General features: G+C 35.8%; 1 protein-coding gene across 8 annotated transcripts in view; it reads left to right on the top strand.

Annotated features, from left to right (window-relative positions):
- Positions 1-20,108, top strand: part of LOC134217381 (pyrokinin-1 receptor-like) — a 213,823-nt gene that overhangs the window by 44,123 nt on the left and 149,592 nt on the right. Inside the window, exons 1-2 of one of the 8 annotated variants that reach the window (XM_062696125.1) lie at positions 16,238-16,687; positions 16,812-16,947. The exons of 5 other annotated variants lie outside the window; for them this stretch is intronic. The gene's annotated coding sequence lies outside the window, so the exon portion shown is untranslated. Of the gene's footprint in view, positions 1-16,237; positions 16,948-20,108 lie in introns of those variants that run through there. 2 more of the 8 variants (XM_062696126.1, XM_062696121.1) reach the window with 2 other exon arrangements.

Genomic DNA, 20,108 nt, shown 5'->3' with positions numbered 1-20,108 from the left:
AAATTGTGCCATTCAACGAAAATACTATTAGGCAGCATAAAATATATATACACACAGGTGTTACTTGTCACTGTTGTAAATCAAAAGACACGTCAAATATTCGTGGAAAATAATCCTACCGAAACGGTTTTCTTATATGGAACTCCCTTGGTGACATACATACGTAGCAAGACCAGATCTGAATGAAGTGCACACTCTCAGTTTGTAAGTGGTTTAAATTTTCCACGATTTACAGACCGGTAGACGGAGTCAGTCGGTGTCAGTTCTAGATGATGACATGCGTGATGCTGGTTAGTCACCGTAGACCTTGAGGTATTTCGTATGGATGCTAGTCGACAATAGTTTGTTATTGCATAAATCTTCATTATATTTTAATGTTAGCAAAAACAAAACCCAGATTAATACACTGAGCGGCGATGATGCCTTTCTTGTGCATCATGAAATGTATTAAAAAATCACATTAGAAAGGTAAAAAAACTACTTTAGGGGTCTAGATCGCCTTTTTTATATCATTTTGCATGTTTTGCATTAATCAATATGCATTGCCATAATCTTCAAACATTTTTTTTCGATTTTGAATTTTTCTCCCAGGTGGGGACTTTTTAATTATATATTTAATTAATTATATTTAATTATTTTAAATAATTATTGCAAACAATGGGACCGCAATCCCAGTCGAATGCAACTTGTTGCGAGTTAGTCGGATAATGCAAATTTCCAAAAAGTGTTTCTACAAAATTTTGTACTTTTTGTATTTTTGATATTTTCTTAAAAGAATTGAATTTATTTCATTAATTTAGTTATATTGGTATCGTTACCTTATACATTACGGAACATAAATTACATATGTATGCAATAAGTACCAGCTAAAGTTTGATAATCATCCAGTAAACCAACCACATGCTCAAACATGATAATGCTTTCTATAGAAAATAATCAGATAATAATCATATTACACTTACAAAAAGTGCCTGCTTGTTTCCGTGGAATTTTTTGTTTATCCACCTGCAATGAAATCAATCAAAATATCGTAGACCATTATCGCCACATCGGGACTGGAAGATGAAATGAACAAATCACTGAAGTGAGAGGATTGAAATTCATCGTGCGAACCTAAGTGGATTAACGACACAACTGAAAGTAGACAACTTCATGGTTGAGAAATCGAAAGCGTAAGATGGGTGTATGTCTTTTGCCACTGTTCAGAATTTATACTTCATAGCTAATTCGACACATCGGAAGCGCGTTTTTATTTAATAATAACTAATAATAATTGTGGAGATTTACCAGTTTCGTTTCTGTTTATTAGAATTTTTTTCTTTCAAATTGAAAAACATCAATGAAGCATGCTGCCTAGGCTTAAATACAAATTTGTCTAATAAGTAGGTACACGGAAGTAATATCAATTATAGCAGAGTAAACATGTTGGATAATAGATGATAAAAACAATCAATGTGTTTACAATCTAAACCACTCATACGAATGCAATGTGTTGTAACTGATCTAAAATGAAGCAGTTGTGGAAAAATGTAGATTGAAAAATATAGTCATGCACGTTTCCATTTGAAAAATCAAAGCTCTTATTCACCCTACATTCCTTGAATCAGCCAACTGGAAATTATTACCGGTGTATATATCAGACATGTGACGTGCTCTGAAAGGGAAATCAAATATAAAATCCCTCGAATTGAGCAGCAAAAAAAATTTTGATTTATTTCTCACATGGTGGATTCAAGCTTCGAGAAAACGAGTTTAAATTTCGGAAAAAAATCCCTCTGCATACATTCATATATATGGAGTTGATTTTTATCATTTGCTTGCTTGTAAGCGCCTTCATAATGAATATGAATTACTACTGATTTCTTCTTCATTGTTAACATTACATCCTTAACTGAAATATTGTCTAGCAGGTTGAGGTCATTAGAAACATCTACAGTTGCACACAACTCTAGGGAATCCTCCAAGGATTCATAGGCCATTTAACAAACACCTATTTAGTTATCCGGGAGATATTTACTGGTATACGATATACTTAGAAGAAAATCATTGACGAATCGTGCAAACAATATTCGCGCATTTAGACATGCTATTGACGATGAGCTTTGGTGGATGTTTTCTTGGTACATAAATGTAATCTAGTATCGGATATTATAACTATAACATGGTAATATATTATAAAGTTCATATTACAGTGAATACATCATTTAAAATAATAGAATGTTTTATTTATTTTTTATTGTAGATATTAAAATGTGTTGATCGAGTTTGTCTGACTCTCCAGCTAAATTCCTTTCCTCGTCTGTAATCCGATGTGTATGTGTGTATGTATGTGTCACACCATTTTTTTGGTACTTACCGTTTCCTCGCAACAAGTTGCAATCGACGGGGAATCTTGTTCCTATGTTTCCTAAAATCGGACTGATCGGACAAAAGTCTTGCTAATTTTTAAGTAAAAAAGTCTTGTTAATTTTTAAGTCACTTATCCTAAACCGATTTGCTCGCAGCAAGTTGCGTTCGGCGATCCTGTCCCATTTTCCCTATTGGAAATTATGCTGATCGGACTATGAGATCAGAAGTTATGGCTATAATACATTTTTCTACGCAAAAGGCGAAAACCATGACTTGGCGGAGAAGTTGATGCATATGTCGTACCTGAAGGACGTGCGTATAATTCCGGTTGTTATCTCAGCAACCGGAATTGTCCAGAATTTTTTTTGAGATTCTTCGGAGAGCTGTAGCTATCTCATAACCTCCATAGTATCCAAAAAACAGTGGTTCTTGGAACTTGCAGCATCGTAAGAAGGTTCCTGAACCACCATAACTAATACATCAGATGAAAATGTTTCTTATAGGATTTTAGGTCAACCGGCGAATAAATTCCACAGAGCCTAATATCCTTCAGCATTACATTGCCTGGGGTAGGTGATAATTCCCAGCATTTTTGCTGAGGAAGTGCCAAAACTCTATAATAATAATAATAACGTGAAGAACTGATCCATGTATCAAAATCACAAAAATAAAGTAAAAAAAAAAAACAACGGGCTTGCAATGAAAATCGGTGAATTTGTTTATAGTTTGATTGAAGAAGGGCGCGTACAATTGTAGGAAAAAGTTGTTCATTGTTATGAATGATATTCTACAATGAGGCGTAAAACAATAAACATTTTAAAATATAATGTCATGTTATAGGAGTTCATATATTGTTTCAATAAATAATGCATTGTATGAGGGTGCTTGGTGGCCTTGTGTCACTGCTTCTGCCTCATAAGCAGGAGATTAAGGGTTTGATCCCTGGTTCTTTCCAATTTCCTATTAGATAATTTCGTTAATCATATAACTCAATCTCTTTGCAAATCAAATTCTCATTGCTAGCAAGTATGATTCTAAATATAGAATTGTTATAAAAAGCTGCTTGTTACTTTGTAGCAGTAAATAAAATGTAAAAATAGATTGGTATTCATTTGTACCCGCATACGAATGCTATATACGGTCGCTATGCTCGTGCAGGCCTCATACAAGTAAGAATGTGTGAGTAGAGGTGTGCGCCGGTCCGATATTCGTCGGCGGCGGCGGCGTTTTCGGCGTCACGCCGAAAGCCATTTTAGCCGGCGGCGGCGGCGGCGTGAATCGGCGTGGCGATTTTTTCATTTAGTTTTTCTATGATTTTTTTTGCATTGTTTTCGGCATATTTTTAAGACAATAAAAGAAGAATCTTGTGAATTTCGCATGAAAATCTCATTAACTTCTCCAGAAAAATCTATAAGTTTTTTTCAAAATTTTGAAATATTTTCGGGAAATCTTTGGAATTACCAGGAGAAGCTCTTCGGAATTCCTAAATAAAATTGTTTGAAATTTTATCGGAAAATTCGTCGCAATTTACATGAGAAACTTCAGAATTTTCACAAAAAATAATATTAACTTCTATAGGAAAATACTTCGGAAATTTACGAAAAGTTCCTGTTGAGTTTCTGTTGAGTATACTTCGAAATTTGCACAGAAAATTATTGATAATTGTAGGAGAGTGCAGCTGGTAGAATTTCAATGGGATTGTACAAACTCGTCTTATGGCAAGTGAAGACATTCCACTAAAAAGCTCAAAATAATTTTCTTAACAAAATGAACGAGTAATTTAATCCAAAATATCCACCCGTTTGGCCTTGACATTTACGTTGAAAAGCCCTCTAGTCAAACGGCCTTTGAACGAAATTTCGTAACCTCTCTACTTTTTAAGTCGATACTGGCCTTCAAGCCAAAAGATATCTAACCAAATCCCATTAGGTCGAATTGAATGTTTATCCGAAATTATTCGGATAAACGTCTTTTTTGCAAAATGATCAATTCAGCCGAACGACACTTTTCAAAGAAGGTTGCAAAAAGTACAGTACAATGGCTCTTTCTGCCAAATAACATTTTTTTTCCAAACGGCATTTTCGGTCAAACGCTTTTTTCATCCGAACGGCATATTCAGCCAAATGACCTGTTGGGGTAAACAACTTTTTACAAGTCCGGCCAAATTTTCCTTTTGGCTGTACATTGCTTTCGGTCAAATTACATTTTCGGTCAAACCAGTTTTGACCTGATAACAGTTTCCGTTAAACGTTTGGTTTTGCTAAATGGTTCCTGGTGTCTTTTGGCCTAAAGGCCAGTATCGACTTAAAAAAAGAGAGGCCATAGAATTTTGTTCAATGATCAATTAACAGAAAGACCATTTCGCCAAAAAATGGCCATTTCTGACCATATTACCCGTTCAGTACGAGGTTCAGTCATTGAAATTTGGCTGTATGACCAAATGACATTTTCGAACAAATGCTTTCTGTCAAAAAATTATTTCTTCTAAATGGCATTTCTGGTCATCGATCGTTTCGGCCGGACAACCTGTTAGGGCAAACGGCTTTTTCGGCCAAATTACCAGTTCTGCCATCTGTCGCTTTCAGTCAATGGAATTTACCAAGAATTTCCAATCGAAAATGGAAAGAATTTTTTCGATTGTGCTATGCTGAACTAGCCGTTTAGTGATGAACTTCTCCATGCGAAAAATCACTCTAATAAAGGATGCAAACTAACCATCTTACAATTAATTGCTTATTATTCGGCAACTTGGCCGTACGAAAACCATTTTTTGTTAAACATCTTGGCTGTGCATATGCATAGCACATGCTTCGAAATGGACAAACTGACATGAAATTTGCGAAAAAGAATCCACGTCTCTGAAGGGACTCGAAGCCGCAACCTCCTACTTTTCAACCGTCTAAACTAATCTAGATTGGGTAAGTCAACGTTAAAGCATCTCTTCTACCAGTCACAATTTTCTGTGTAAATTTCAAAGAATACTCAAAAGAAACTTTCCGTGAATATTCCGAATATTTTCCTGTAGAAAATTGGTACAATTTCCTGTGAAAATTCTGAAGAGATTCTCATGTAAATCCTAAACAATTTTCCTTGGTAAATTCAAAGAGCTCCTCTTGGTAATTCCAAAGAGTTCTCGAAACTTAAAAGTAGCTCCCGTGGAAAATCTGAAAATAATTTTAAAATGAAAGTTAAAAAAAAATTTTGAGCTTTTTAGTGGAATGACTTCACTTGTCATAAGACGAGTTTGTACAATCCCATTGAATTCCACCATATAAGTTAAGTGGTGGAATTCAATAGGATTGTACAGACTCGTATTATGACATGTTTCAAATGAATATTCTGGAAAAACTGGAACTCTTTCATCAAAATTTTGACGCGAAATTCAAAAGATTCTCTCGTTGTTGTTTTGAAAATATGAAAAACTAGTCAATCCTGCCCGATCTTGTTCGGGTTGTTTTTTTTCTACCTTACTGTCAATCGTTTAGTGGATGGCATCGTAGCCTTCTAGATCGATTTCAGTTCGAGCTTGATGGTTTTCTTCAGAACTCTTGAAAACGTAGTAGGGTATCTGTTCCGTTATTAATAACATGCTCCTATATCAATAACATTCGCAAAACAGGCAATTTAGGCTCAATTTGTGTCTTGCTTTGGTGTTATCCGGCGTGCTCACTGCTGAAAAAAATCACAAAAATGAGAAATAAAACAATTGGCCCACCAATTTCTTGTTTTGGAATGGTATTGATTTGGGTACATGGTATGAATTCAAGGAGCAGTTCCCCTATTTTTACATTTGTTCAACTTTCCCAGCATTTATATAAACACAGCTGATCACAAGACGAATCGATTTGTAAGGAAATCCTGCAAATCGGTCCATTCATGTGTTATATTGCCTTAAAGAAAATGTAAACTCATTTTTATAAAAAGAGATGATCAATTCAGCCGAACGACATTTTCGACCGAATGTCCATTTCGGCCAAATGGCCCTTTCGACCAAACGACTTTTTCGGACGAAGGACATATTCACGATTTTTTCAGTCAAAGGAACTGTTTGACCAAATGACAATCTCGGCAAAATAACTTTGGGCTAGAAAGTCTGTCTGAAAACATAATGAGATCATATAGAAAACATATTTTGAGTCATAATTTGCTTTCAAATATGTATAAATCATACTACTATAGATTACTAAATTGAATGATATGACATCAAACTGTGTACCAGTGACGTTTCCCTAACCCCAATCTACCTGTGCACTGAGTTTAAATTTACGAAATTGGTGTGCAGAAATGCCCAGAACAACTAGATTTTGACTAGTATAAACGACTCCGATAATTTTATTTTCCATTCGGGCTGTCAAAATATCCAAATTTTCGCTTTTTGAGTCAGTGCACAGGTAAAAAGTGAGGTTACGCGACGCTACTGCGGTGTACTTATTTGGTTATCGGAAAACAATAGCAAAATTAGTTTTCAATTTGCTCTCATCGACAGCTGGAATAGTTTTTGATTGGATGTTACAGTAAGATATTTCTGCTATTTCGTTTTGTTATTTTAACCGTTAAAACGACCAGTTAAGTTAAGTAAACATAATCGATGATTTCACAACATTAAAACAAGCTACCGATTTGCTCTTAAGTTTTGCTCGGGTAGGTTTCTACCCAATAATCTTTTCGGTTAAACGACATATTCGGCCTAACTACTTTCAGCCTTGTGACTTTCTGCCGAACGACTAGACTTTTCAACTAGATTTTTTTGGAATTCAACGGGAAATCCTTTGCAAGTTTCACGCTAATTTACGGAGAGCTCTTCAAAATGTTAACAAGATATGGCGTGCCAAAAACTGTCGGCGGCGGCGGCGTGGCGCGGCGGCGCACACCTCTATGTGTGAGGTTGATGTGCGGGTAGCGATGGTATGGTAGACGTGTGCGTGGTATTAGAATCCAATAACATTCAAATTCTAATTGTAAAAAATGAATCCCATTAGAATTCACTTTAATACTTTCTCATTACTCTAGTAGTTCTAATTCTCATTCATATATTCCTATTCCATAGATCGCATCACTTACCAAAGTGAATCCAGATAATATATCCCTTCATACTAACACAATATCCTATCCTAAGACTATCGTGGAGATGCAGAGGTATACTCGGTCTCTAGTAGCAACGAGAGTTGAACTAATAATCCTTTCTTCCCTTGATGACCGTAAGGACGTGGCCGGCGCCGTAATTGACTTAGTAAAATGCATTGAATTTCAGAAATTTGCACATTGAGAATGATAGCTAAACCCAAGCTCCATTCAATTGGTTCCCTGTGCAATTTCGCAAGTTCTAGTCAATCACGGAGTAGCAACTACGAATTGTACGGTTATCCTGCTCATGCTCATGCTCATGCTCATGTTTCAATAAATAATGCATTGTACATATATAATTATGAGTTATTGCTATTGAAAATACCTTCCTGGGCAATTGTGCAGGTCAAGTTCAAGTAGAAATGCAGAGCCATAGAGAAAGTAAAATTACAATGAAGTATAATTCGAAAAAAAAATATTCTCGCTCCGTGGGGGGCGACTAATCACTTTATATGAAAGAACACCTATGCTGTTTTATCATGCTTTTTCATCGTTCAAGATTACTTGACATTTCTCTGAAACCAGAACCATTTCAGATGATAAGTAAAGACTAGTTATCCTTTGCATAAAATTATCTATTGCGAGCCACTTTAACAGCGTGGCGTGAATCAGAATCACTTTTAAAGAATGCTTGCAAACTTTAATTTGCCGAAAACAGCTCTGTAAGCATGGAATGCATGCCATGCCACGGTATTCAGTAGACGAACAATTAAAAGAAATAAAATCTGAGCATTCCACATGCCTCTTTCTTCAAATGAAAGGAGACAAAATGTTTAGCTTCACCGTACATCCTTTGACAAATGGGTTTGCGCGATACTGAAAGCTATAGCTGTTGACAATACAATATATCACGTGTACTGTACAATAAGGGTTTGTGTCTTCTGTTGTATCATCGTCTGTGCGAGAGATTGAAGTTTTTTTATTAGGCCCACTACTTCCTCCACACCAAAAAACTCGCACTGAGAGCTTCCTGGAAATGGACGCATCTAATATTTTAAACAAACAAAAAAGACTAACAAATAATACAAATCAATTAAAATGCTAAGGTATGTGTGATGAACAATTACAGCAATAAGTTTATCAGGGTGTACCCAGTGGAATTAAGTTCCTTTTAAGGGATCCCTATTAGAGTAGCAAAAAATAACAAATATAAGCCGATATAGTGTAAAACAAATTTAAATAAAAGAATGTATTTTCATATTTATGACTGGCAAGTTATAACAAGAAATCATTTATTTTTTATTTGAAATATAGTTTTAATTTGGTTTTGATGGTTTGATGCTCTTGAACGTAATGAATTATGCGGATTAATATAAATATGCGGATCGAGTATTGTGCCCGTGACTCATAGTAGTAAGCGTTATATTGTAGTGCAAATTTTGATCTTTTAGCATGTCATACACAATTAAAAAAGTATGTAACTTGCATAATCCGCGAAGTGGAAGAATACTATGATAACCGTTTGTATAGAGTTGACTGGTGGGATATAATTGCGGCAGTTGAATTATAATTTTTAGGCTTCTATTCTGTAGGACTTGTAGTTTTCTAGTGGACTTTCTAGCATGACCCCATACGATTATGAAGTATTGTAAAAGAGAATGAATACAGCCATAATAATAACTGAAAAGTGCACGTTGTGGGACAAATTTTCTTACACTATACATAAGACCACATAAAGCCGATATTCTTTTTCGAGTTTGCTCTATATGGCTGTTCCAAGAGAGTATAGGGTCCAATATCAAACCTAGATATTTGAAGTGTGAAACCTTCTCGATCACCTCAGTTCCTACGCATGGATCGTAGTGAGGTTTCATTTTTTTCCTCGGAGAATGAAATAACATGTATTTTGTTTTACACAAATTCAATGAAAGAAGATTGGTATCAAAATATTTCATAAGCAAATTCATATCACTTGTTATATGTTGTATGATGGACGAAGCATCAGCATCTGGGTAGAAAAGTGCTGTGTCGTCGGCAAATAATTTCGGTATTCCTTTTAATGGTAGATTTCCAATATCATTGATATAAATCAAAAATAGAAAAGGGCCGATGTTCCTCCCTTGTGGGACCCCAATATCGATAGACCTTGGAGTACTTCGGGCATCGTTCAAAACTACAAACCGTTTCCTGTGGTTTAATAACTACGAATGATATCATTAGCTAGGCCACGTATACCATAGCACTCCAGTTTCTGCACATCATGCTCATTAATAAAGTTAAAAAATTTACACAGCCTATTTAGAAAATTCATGATTCTATTGACAAGTCGTTTCTTAAAGACTTTACTAAACACCGATAAAGTTGAGATAGGACGATAGTTACATGTTTTAGTATTTGATTGAAGAGTTGAGTTAAAATCCTTCCGAATACATTCGCGTTATTTTTGATGATACTTGCTGGAAAGTTATCGGGACCACAGCTTTTCATAACGTTTAACTCTTTTATAATTAAATTAACCTCAGCGACATCAGCTGGACGCAAGAAGATTGAATGTTTTAAATAAGTTACGTTACTCAAAGGGCTATAAATATTTGCTGGAATAGAAGCAGCTAAATTTGTACCTATGTTTGTACAGAATTGGTTAAATATTTCGCATATTTCAAAATTGTCTGTGATTGTGTGTCCTTCATGTTTTAGTACAGTTTTCTCAACACCTTTCTTTCTTTCCATGACTTCATTCAAATTTTTCCATAGATTGGCATGACATGTGGTGTCCAAAAGATGCCTAAAATACTTATTTTTGCATGCTTTTTTAGCACTATTTGTATTATTGGCTACATACTTGAACATATCTCTCATGTGATTATTGCTGGGATTATTTGTTAGGTATTGTAGAGAATCTGGCGCGCCTAGCAGCAGTCGACAAGCAAGACTAACTTGTGATTGGTTAGTTAGAGCGAAAACAGGCTGAGCGCGGGTAAGTGAATGAGAGGTTTGCACATGTCGAGATAAGAGTGTCGCAGCGGGTGGCAACCGCAGTCACCACCACGAGGCATGGCAGAAGAGTGACCGTATAGGTGTTAGTATGGACTGCATATGCCGAGGTAGGAGGGTCGTAGCGTAGAACTGTTGGCACCTATCGCTATCGACACCTCAAGGCATAGCAGAGGTGAGTAGAGTGAGCATCCAAGTCAGCCTCGCGTGGCATGTTAGAGGTGAGCACCCAAGTCAAACTCGCATGGCATGTCAGAAGTGAGAACCTAAGTAAGTCCCACATGGTGTGTCAGAGCGTGTGTCAGGAGGAGTGGCAGGGTGTGCTAGAGTGAGCACTAGAGTGATTCAAATTTTGACTTTTTCGTTCCCCTGTGCTTAAACGATTGTTTTTGCTATTTTAATAGTCCTCCCAAATGTTTAGCTGATTTGGATGTAATTTGATTGTGCACGTGCCATTTGAAGGTTATATGAAAATTACTATGAGAATTGCCAATTATGCAAAGGATCGTTTCGTGAAGTAGCCCAGAATCTATTTGAATATATTTTACACTTCGCTATCATAGAATAGATCCTAAGCTGAAAGTCAGTTGTTGTTGCGAAGCAATCTGACTTCTGTGAGCAAAATTATAAAGAAAACAGAAATGCTCATTATTGATATTGATGTTATTCTTTTACGTGTTAAATTGAATTTCCCACAATTCAGTATTTCCCTAATAACTTTTGTTGCCAGCATCAAATCGTTTAGCAACAACGACGATATTTTCCCTTGTTAAATTTCCTATGTTACTAACGTATTCATACATTTTTACAGCTTAATGGGCAATGATGGGGAACGGTTTTTCACAAAAGTTACTGTTTTCATAGCAATTTTCATATAAGCTTCAAACTGCTTGTGCTCAGTCAAATTACATCCAAATTAGCCAAAAATTTAGGACGATTATTAAAATAGCAAATGCCATCGTTTAAGCATAGGGGAGCAAAAAAGTCAAAATTTGAATCACTCTAGTGAGCACCCAAATAAGTCTCAGATTTGTGTGCTAGATCGTGAATCCAGTGGTAGGGTGAGCATCCAAGTTAGTCTCACGTGATGCGTAAAGGGTGAGCACCCAAGTTAGACTCACATGGTATGTCAGTGGTGAGCATCCAAGTCAAACTCATATGGTGCGTCAGAAAGAGTGTCAGGGTGTGTTAGAGAGACCCAAATAAGACTCATACTGAATGAGTACCTGTGTGAGCGTGAATGAGCGAGTACATTAAGTACTGCCTATCCCCCAGAAGTAATGCTGGGAGGCAGTTCCTGGGGGAACCAGGGTATTAGTAGAGAGGGTAACTCAAGTAACCTTCTGTTGCTTGGGTGGGTTTAGTGGGTCCGGCGGGCTGGCCTTCTGCCTTCCACGCCAACCCCACTCCCTGAGTGATAATTTCAGGTGTCGGTATGCAGATTTGCCTTCATTCCTCTATAAAAAAAGAAAAAAAAAACAACGAATACACACAGGCCTTCAATCAAAAGATCTGTTTTGAAATTATTTCACAGTCTGTACGTACACTTAGAGTTATATTAGAAAAAATATATTTCGAATCTGTATGATGAGATACAGTTTTTGATTATGAATCCGGGACTCATTGGCAAATCAAATCAATCTTAATATCGTAAAAATTAAATACAATCTCTTCCGAACGCGATTTGCAAATGAACTTGTCGTTGCTAAAATACACACACATTCTTACACATTGATATTAATACTATGTGGTGCTATAAGTTTCCAAACCTTCTATCAGTTTGCCTTCATGGAAGCAAATTTTTTGAATTCTTTTTGGGTTTCAATTGAATTTTTTTTACAGAGAGTTTATTCGACTTCCATTGTCAACAACGTAGCGAACAAATTTGAATTAATTTTGCATTCGAATATGCCTTTTATTCGATTACTTGATTCAACGTTCATGAACTCTCGGTACCATCCTTTCCATCAGTATAGAGGAATAGGCTGAATTGTCGAATCATTTTAATGAAATGTTAATTATGTGCTTAGTGTATCCTATCGTACCAGAACACCATCAATTGTAGATTTTGTGGTACAACGAGCTCCAGGAAAACTCATTTGTATATTTTCTCAGATCAGAGTTAATTTATGTGATGTATCGTATATATTTTTCAAGGTAATAAACAAATGCAATTGAGTGACGGTCGGGATGGGCTCCAAATACGTCGATGTAAGCAAATGCAATTTCCCCCTCACTGGTGAATAATGCAATGTTACCATGTTTATTGCTGTAATTGATGCTTTATATGTATATACTTTATGCTAATCGTTTGGTTGGTAATTTATGGGAAATTAATTAGAAATCAATTGCGTGGGACCAATATTTGAGAAATAATTAACGTCTGGTCTGGTGTAATTAATATCGTATTGGATTGATTCTTCAATGTTGAATATATTCTTTCTATAATATGATATATATTAAAGCGAACATTCATCTGCATTATGTTTTGTAAGTTGATGACTTTTCTAACTTGGAATAGTTGAAGTATGGCATCGGCAAGGTAGGCTATTGCGCTTCGGCACACCCCGTAAAGCTGCAATTTCATCTTTAGGTATTTATGACATTGAGTTTATCACTGGGTGAGCGAGCACACGTGATAACTGACGTATTTTGGTAATAATGTTTCAATCTTTGGTTTTGGAGCCTACTCTGGAAATGGAATCCTGCAGGGAATACCATCCGTAATCCTACATATTGGAGAGGATTCTGATACGAAAAGTATTGAAGCGTATTTACGAAGCCATCCGACATCAGTATTTTTTACTGGCAATTTTGTTTTTCCATCCTAGTTTTTTTTTCACAAAGCCCAACTTTCTTCGGTTTGTTTCCCTTCACACGGGAAACCAAACCAGCTGAAATCGGACTCATAATTAGTTACTTCTGGACGTTGTAGCTTGTTCATTTTGGATTTGCCGAAGAGAAACTTTTATTGTTGAGCATTCGCAAGCAAAATAAGCACAAAGTAGTAAACGAAAGGCACATTTACCATACGTAAATGGAACTCTCACTGTGCTATGACTGAGATGGTAGTAAACGTAAATAGATGGTTGTCTCAGAGGGTTGAACCGGACCGGTCGTTGACGACGGTTACCCTCATAACGCATTATTTGCAAACCATTTTTTTTATCAAGGCAAGCGCTGAGGGTTGTTTGTAGTCAGTTAAGATCATTCTAGCAATAAAAAATCTAATCACGCTCGGGCTTTCTTGAATGCTGAAGAAAATCATTACGCACTTGGGAATGGTTGACAAAATAGAAAAGAGAAAAATGTTGATGTCTGTTTGGATTTTATTTCAGCTGTTTATAGTTACAGACAATGTGATCTGTATTCTACTTAAACTATGGAATCATAACTTCCGTTACATCGACATAACGTTTAAATATTGTCAGCATGGAGATGCACATTGAATCTATTGGCACTGTTCTTTAGTTATCTTCTTCTTCTAATAGGATTTTCCGAAGATATTGCATATACCATTACCATAGGGAGCACAAGTAAATAACTTTTACTTGCAACAACTTGTTCATGAACAGATGAATATAATGAAATAAAAAAGTCAGTAGTCCAATAATTTCAAAAATTGTAAAAATGAAATTATTTAGATTTTATGCCTCTGCCTGTATACTGAACTATTCCACGTGGATAATCAATCATTCATGTTTGTTTAGTCATTGGGATCTTGTGATCAACCCAGGAAAATGAGTTTTCATCATCATTTTTTATTTGAATTCACAATAAAAGTACCTGCAGATCAATTAAGAGTTCTGATGCCATTGGAATGTTTCTTTGGGAGATTTTTTTTTAAATCTTCACCTTCAATCTCTGGCTTTGGGCTTTTAATATGTGCTTTATTTGAAGAGCCATTACTGTAAAGCCAATCATTTTCTTCCTCTACGGCTCGACTGCATAGGGTGCTTTTCATCTTGATATTCTATTAGCATTTCCTCAGTTATTAATTTAAAGCTTTTCTATGCCCGCAATTGCTTCAGTATGTATCTTGTGTGGCAAGTACAATGGATACACTATGTCTAGAGAGATGATTCCCACCCGTAAACATCCTAGATCGGACCGAGAATCGAACTCGTTTCAGATTGACAATCCTACGTTTTTGATTGTTATGCTAAATGTAGACCCAAGCTTATAAAGCCAATATCATATCATGAATGATGTTGCTCTTCATGTGATATCCATGAATTTACAATCTACGACCGATCTTGAAAAGCAGCTGTTGCTAGATTTTTTTTGCTTCGAGCTATTAATAGAAATCCGTAAAGATTGCGTTTGTCTACGAAAATAAAGAGACAGTGCAGACCAATCATATAACATATAAAAAAGCTTCATGCCCAATGGGTAATTTTATTCCACATATTTCTTATATAAAATAAAAAGGCTGCAATCCTCGCTCAAATGTGTCACCGGCAATATAAAATAATTCCAGAGGATGTGCCAAAGAAGTTTCTTTGTCAGTAGAAGGATATAAACCAAAGCGAAGCAAAAGATTATATGGGATGAAAAATCGAACACTTAGGTCTTGTCACGTTGAATGATTAACTTTATTTGGAGCCTCTTATTCACTCGTACCTTTTCTTCGATATAAAAATCTATAAACATATGTATGAAAATATGCCTTCCGGGCGGCGATTCTGTTTTTCGCTTGTCAAAAACTTGAGCCGGACATAAGTTTTAAACTCATTGATCGATAGAACTCATTGATTGGGATAGGATTCCTCGTGGAACAGGCAAATGTTGTAGGCATAATTTGAGACAAAGAGTCAGCTGCAAACGCACATTCAGCTGCTTTACATTTTCATCAATTGATTTAGCATTTTCCGTGTCGTCTATGGCATGCAAAATCTTTTCTCTTCTTGCGAATCTTATTCATGCACACATTCAGATGATATTATTCGAGAAGACTTTGGCATGGAAAAGGCGTGCACAGTCGATGTCACACACGGTGAACAAGCCAACCCGATTATCAGTACATTGAGAGCACTCTTGACACGTTCTGGCGTCAATTTCGATTCCGTGGAGCTTTGATGCAAACGTTAATGAGTTCTCGATAAGCAATCAATTAATTAACAAGCTTTGTTTCAATGCGAACCGGCCAATCACTTTTTACTAACAACGTCCAATCGATATTATCAAGCGAAACCGAGCTGCAACGATGGCAACCACCAAAAACTTGGAATAAACAAGATTAAACAGCACGTACTTTAGTCAAACTTAAGCCCCGAGATTCCTCCTATGAAGTCAATTTCGTAGAACAAACTGTGAAACAAACTCTATTCTGTGATTTTATTCAACTAATCTGTAATAGTGAGCATATATAAATGAAACAATAACTGTGAGACAATACCTAAACAGTTCTGTGAGACTGCATCTTACCAGTGAGAACTAAAAAACACCTAAATAAAAAAAAATCCAATCATTCAGATAAGAGTCGACAATAAGCTATGCATCATAATTTATGAAACCTTTTAAATTTCTTAAATATGAATTAAAGCGATATTACAAATTGTCCTTCTTCATTAGCAATTATTGAACATAACACAGCGTGAGGAGTTCACGTGATTTATTTTGTATCGAGCCCCTTTCAGATGAGAAAGATTCATGCAACATTCATTTGTTGCATGACTTTTTGCAGTCATCCAATGAATATTGGTGGTTTTCCAGAGTAAACGCTCTACCATGCTTGTTCCACGTTCGATTCGAATAGAATACGCAGATTGGCGCCTAAAATGTGATTCCTTAGAGCTCAGCACTTTAGTGATACGTTGGCAATCTAACGTCTAACAAGTGGCATCGTTTCTGCGGTTCAGTAGCGCTAAACAGCTAGTCTGGATGTTTGGGTTGGAGAGCAGCTTCGTTGTTGTTGGTATTTCCCTGTCATCGCTCTGTGGTTTCACCGCTGATGGGTGGTGTCAAGAAGTTTTCCCATCAGGGAAAATTAGTGCCGCACGTTTTTGTTAGCAGATGCCTGTGATGTGATACTGTACTGAACGCTTACAGATCGAATCGTATTGAAGCTACCTATATGTCACGCTGTTGCATCAAACGAGTCAGTTGATCGGCAATTAAATAATAATAGGCCAATAAAAGTGGATCACCATTACAGTGCGTAGCAGTTGACAGTGTTGATGCTTTTCCTGCGTTTTTTGAGCTTTTTTGAAACGTCTGTTGCGGATCTTGTACGTATTATATTGATGTTCGAGAGGTGTGTTATAAGTCCACACGGAGTGTTAGTATTAATCATACTCAATTTATTAGAGTGAAGCAAGTTAGAAGGATAAACGTGTCAGTTTTGCTGAAAAGTAAGAAGCATTATTTCATCTCATATATAACCTTGGGTAATATTTCACAAGGAAATTGGACCGTGGAAGTGTATATCGGTACAGAATATAATGTGCACCGCTGAATGTTCGTGACTGAATCGAAACTTAATGAAGTAAAAAACGACGAAATGAGATAGATCCATGCTGTTTATACAGCCGTTCTTAAGTAAGTAAAACATTTCGATATTGATTGATATTCCAACTGACAGTTTTCTTCATAAATCAACTCTCAGTGAACTGTTCTTCTCTGGACAAACATACCAGTTCTATTAGTAGTGCAGTGTATAGTTATTTGTTCGAGAGCTCCAATAACTTAATCAATATAGGCACGGTACTAGCAAGTCTGGTAGTGGGTTCAATTTCCGGTCCGCTCGAGGGGATCGTTCGGGTTAGAAAATTAACTATACTTTGCTGGGTTTATTATGCTTGTTTATGTTTATTATGCACAACATGCAACAGATAAGAGCAGATTTTTTCCTGGCAGTAAATATTGTCATGGTCAAAATTTGAAAATAATGAAATACGACCAAGGTCAGGAATGATCGAACATCGGTATTGAACAACAAAACATCGGTATCAAAAGTTTTGAATTAATAACTGAAGAAGCGCATCTAGAACACTAAGTTTGAAAGCCAACTATATGCCGACTTCCATAAGCAACACGTTCGTAGAAATTCTAGAAGAAGAAGCAGCATCGTTCTGCGCGGTTACTGAAACTCACTTGAATATAATTAGCAAAGTCAAGTGGCAGTTGATGCATAACAGAGAACCACTCAAACGGGAACATCCCAAAGCAGTCGGTATTCTAATTGATCAATAAATTAAATTTGTGAATCAGACGCGGTAACAGTCATAAGAGTTGTAAGTGTTTTGTTTTCAATCTTATCGTTGAACTTTGCTCTTCTAAATTAATTAATTGGTAACAATACTCTTTGAGAAGATATATGCCATGTTATATAGGCTGACCCAACAAGATTATTCTCCCGTCTAAGACGAGTTTAGTACTTTCCATTTAATTCTACTAAGTTTTGTTATCTTTGCAGATACGTATTTCGACCTCAACTGTGAATTCAGTGTCTCATACTGAAGACGACCTCACAGTTGAGGTCGAAATACGTATCTGCAAAGGTAACAAAACTTAGTGGAATTAAATGGAAAGTACTAAACTTGTCTTAGACGGTTGAATACATTCCACTAAAAATATTTTTTCTGAAGATTATTCTATTGAAAGTTGGAATACTTAAGAGGGAGAAATAAATACAATTATAGAAAATATGTTTCTTGCTCACTAGTGTATCAATACCTAACATAACTGATGACATTAGCAGGGCGTAATTTATTGCAAAGTTTCACCCAATTATGAGTAAATTATGTGGGGTTAGAATAGCAACAGAATTGAAAGATTGGTCGAATGTGTTATCTTGGATATCAAAGCTAGCTTGAGTTTGTGACATTTAATTTTACATGTTATAAACAAAATTCCAGTTATTTTAGTTTATTACAGTAAACTGTGTGAAACAACTTCAATATATTCGTTCAGACTATAGGATTTTTTTTAAAAAGGTAATATAATTTCGTTCTACACTTATCACAGACTTATGCTTTTTTAGTATTTATTTACGTGATTTAAAAAATTAAATTTAAGTTCATCAAACGAGAGCCTATGCTTAGTTTAATCCACCAAGCTCAAGTTTTACGGATGCTTTAACGAGTGGCATTTGAATCCCAGTAATTTTTTTTTCATTTGACACGTTGTCTTTGTCAAAAAGGGTTTATTTTCAAAAAATAAGTATCTTTGAAACACCCAGTGCATTTATAAAATGTTCTATCGAGGGCAGGGTTTGTAGATATCGCGATAAAAGAGAGGCAAAAACTTCTACGAATCATAACAAGCCATGAAAACAAGTTTATGTTGGGGACCATATTTTTTTAACACAGCAGTGTAAAATAAGTTTCATTTCATTATCAGAAATGGCGCCTCCCGTTATTGGGGTTTTATTAAAGGAATGTATTATGGATTATAGCCCCTCGAATCAAATCATTATCGTAACAGCTTGCGAAAATCGTCTCTAACGATATGCTTTCTCTCGAGAGTGTATACATAGATGATAAGTGGGAGATTTTTTTCATTCTTATCAGGGATAATTTTTTCATACATTATTAGGAGGGGTCAAATCAGACTATCATTAGAGATTTCTATGGAGATTGCACAGAAAATCCGGATAAAATGTTCGAGGTCCTCTGACAGAACATTTTAGTTCACCCATGAAATAAAAGCATACTTTCGCGTGGTGGATTTTTCAGAGATGCTGATTTTTTAATTAATGTTTCCCCACAAAGACATTGAGTTAAACAACCGGTGCACAGTGTTTTCTAACCTAGGAATTCGTGATCGAAAATGTTTTGGCCCTGAAAAGTTGATTTTGGAGTCTCAGTGACTTCGGAAAAAAGTTTCACTATGTTAAGCTCCATATTTTAGAAAAACATTTTGTTTGACTAATCCCCCTAAAAGTGAGATGGAAATTCTCTTTCCTCCAATTATGAAGATACATCATTGGTGTCTTCGAGAAAGTTGTAGAAAAAGTTTCTACGAAAAATTTTGCTATATAAACCTTTTTTCTATTTGCTATAGAAGTCGAGATATGGGTCGTTATTTATGAACGACCACAAAAAATCAGGTTTTTCACGATACTTTCGTCAATATATTTTTTATATTTTTCAAATGTTCTACAAAGATGTCCGTCGTGATAAAAAACATGAACCTTTCGAAGACAGTTTCTTCTTATTTTCAATATTGACGAAGTTATTGCCGATTTTCGGTTCAAAAATGAGCATTTTGACATTAACTGCATACATGTAGGGGCAAAATGGGGCAGAATTTTATTTTGGTAATGGAAAGTATAACTCATGAACTAATGGTTTCATTGCAACATATATGTGACATAGCTTGACATAAGTGCCGTATGAACGTCTTTTTCTTCTTCTTTTTGTTATATATAAAAATGAATTGGTCTGTATTGTGCTTAACTAAGAAACGGCTGGATAAATTTTTTTCAGCAAATTTGTTTATCAACATGTCCGACGGATTTACAGAATATTTTCTCATGTAAAAATTTCGACAAAAATTGGAAAAAAATATGAAAAATTGAAAATAAAATTTGTATGGAAATTTTAAAAAGGTAGATCACAACACGCATTCTCGCCTACTGTGCAGGACAACGTCTGCAGGGTCATCTTTAGTCTTTACACTTACGCCAGACCTATGATTTAGCCAAATAAAAATTTTTCTGAATGATTATGGATGGATGTTTTACAGAACTGACATGA

This window comes from Armigeres subalbatus, chromosome 2, assembly GCF_024139115.2.
Source record: "Armigeres subalbatus isolate Guangzhou_Male chromosome 2, GZ_Asu_2, whole genome shotgun sequence".
NCBI lineage: Eukaryota > Metazoa > Arthropoda > Insecta > Diptera > Culicidae > Armigeres > Armigeres subalbatus.
Note: the sequence above shows the minus strand (reverse complement) of the source record. Positions and strands in the feature narration are given on the sequence as shown.